This window comes from Penaeus japonicus, unplaced genomic scaffold (assembly GCF_977035675.1).
Source record: "Penaeus japonicus unplaced genomic scaffold, GWHDUDI00000001_assembly GWHDUDI00000028, whole genome shotgun sequence".
Taxonomy (NCBI): Eukaryota; Metazoa; Arthropoda; class Malacostraca; order Decapoda; family Penaeidae; genus Penaeus; species Penaeus japonicus.
Genome location: NW_028234430.1, coordinates 23,575,279 through 23,577,778, shown reverse-complemented (window position 1 = coordinate 23,577,778; position 2,500 = coordinate 23,575,279). Strand labels below are relative to the sequence as shown.

Below are 2,500 nucleotides of genomic sequence, written 5' to 3'. Positions count from 1 at the left end.
AGAGAGAGAGAGAGAGAGAGAGAGAGAGAGAGAGAGAGAGAGAGAGAGAGAGAGAGAGAGAGAGAGAGAGAGAGAGAGAGAGAGAGAGAGAGAGAGAGAGAGAGAGGAAAAGAGAGAAGGAGGGTTCATGCTGTGGCAGTGACCCAAAAACATCGCCATGACGAAACCACGAGGGCGCACTTCCTTACATTAACTTCTTTCTCTAATAAATGAGATATTCGCAATTAAGTCATCTGAAGACCTTGATCGCTTCCCTTTCCACAGCAGCAAAACCCCCTTGTCTGCATCAAATCCAAGCCGTGAAGGTCAGGTAGATCAACTGATTACGGGAATTATCTGTCATCCTAGAACGTCTTAGAACAAGCCCAATACAAAGCTCGGTTCTGCTTAGGTCTGTCTAGTATCATTATGCAGTCCTTATTAGAGCTTTTGTAAGTTCTAAGTCTTGTGACTGAAGCGACTATGAGAAGCCCACAACAGGTACTTATCACTTACACTTCGAGCATGCTAGGTTGCATAACGACCTTGAGCGTTGAAACCTTGTAAATACATAACAAAAGCGTATCTGATCGCGGGACAGATGTGAACAAGCGACTTATTCTTCAGCTCATACGACCTCCACAAGAACCTCATTTGTTGCGACAACCCCATTACAAACCGCCTTTTATCCACACTGCGCACGTACACTATAGGCTTGCAGTGCGGATAATGCGTCATTAACCTCCGAACTCTTGCCCTTGCAACGGACCCTTCCTAAAACGGTACTGTTCATTTCGTGATTCAACACACCGCAAATATCAGTTCTGGTATTCCCCAAACATTTTCATGATTAACGGTCAATTAACTGATCGCTAAACTGATCCAAATTCCCATAAATGGTTTAATCCTCAAGTATGATTCATTACAAAGCTTCATTACTTTCACCACTCTTGCGTTACTCTCTGAGTGGCTTCAGATATTCCATTCATCCCGGGCCCGATGGGCGCCGACACCAAACACGTCGTAGTCACTATCTAAACAAACACAAACAAATCCTTCGCTTGCTGAGTCAGTAAGGCAACAAACACAGCTCATGGTTTTCCTCTCTGATCCATCCGTTGTTCCTCCACGACTTTTCTACGATGGCCTTTGCATCCAAGGCGACATCGTCTCTAATCCTACAACTGTCTTGAAAGTCGTTAAAAAGTTATCACGAATGCCAGGCTGGCTCTGCGAAACTGGCAGCGCCGACCCTCCTGCCCTGCTGCGAGGGTGGCCACGACGAGGATGAGGGCGGTCGAAGGAGGCGCTGCGGAGGCCTGGGAGGATGAGGCTGATTATTCAATTAAGATTCCCTGACATATGGGGAAAGTTCTATGGGCTACGAAAGTCAATCATGATTTGATGACTCCTGGTAGGGAGTAACTCCGATGGCGAGTAAAGAAGTGACTGAAGTAAGGCATAGGGCCTAAAAACATCTATACATGAAACACCATGCACATGCGTTTACGGCCGTTATCACGACGTTTACGGTCTCTAAACAGAGAAACCGGGACGAGAAAGGAAAACAGTCGTAATAATCTGAAGAAACAACAGGAAGTTAAAGGGCAAGCTTTAAGACTTAAAAGATAAGAATGACGCAAGGCTTATTCCAGAGGGCAGAGACTTACACAACGTGTGATGTTCAGTCCCGATTCGATTATTCATTCCATGAATTATTCAAAGATATTTCTCATTCTCGAACATACACAAGTTCTCTTCTAAGCAAATTTGCACTTCACAGCTTCATTACCAATGGAGAACTCTTTCTTTCATCTAATACATTGTCTTATTTCAACAGATCCTTTCTTCTCTCTATGTCTCGATAAACTAATTTTGTTTTTGGTTTGTGTGCCTATCTTTCGCTTTTCTTTCTGTCATGCTACTCAGTGCTTCAGGACAGCTGGAAACAAGATACGTCGGGGTGATTACTCAAGCAGCCTTTTTTCCAACGCCCCTTTCTCCCGACAGGATAGTAGTCGAGTGTAGAGACTAAGCATAAACACCGCCAACACCCCCATAAACACCATAAACCACCCCACCACAACATCATCCACATAACACGCCCATCATCGCCTCGTGACGTCACCTCTTCATCGGAGATTCACAAACACTCAGAGAAGCCTGCTGCCATGCTGTTGTTGTTACTGTTTGTTTGTGTCCGAGTACCTACGTCATAAAGAGATCAGGAAGCGAGTTCCTTAAAAATCACTGTCCATCTAACTCTTACTACTCCCGTAAGCAATATCAAAGGGCATGTATCTACGCTTAATGAGACAAGCTTTACAAAGAGTTCCGATTGTTGAACGTCTCCGAACGAGATACGATCTGGCAAGGCGTCGACGAAAGGTATAACGGCGACACGCATGCGCATTTAGCTGTCAGAGCTCTCTCGACGACTTGTCGCGTGAATAAAGTAAATGTCAAACTTTGCGAGAGGTCTTTTCTGTGACAGAGAGAAAAGTACGTACCCAAGAGACTT

The 2,500-nt window shown here is 44.8% G+C and overlaps 1 protein-coding gene across 19 annotated transcripts in view; it reads right to left on the bottom strand.

The window, feature by feature from the left end:
- The window catches only part of LOC122251860 (dystrophin, isoforms A/C/F/G/H-like), a 1,045,059-nt gene that overhangs the window by 157,047 nt on the left and 885,512 nt on the right, over positions 1 to 2,500 (bottom strand). The gene's annotated exons all lie outside the window — the stretch shown is intronic.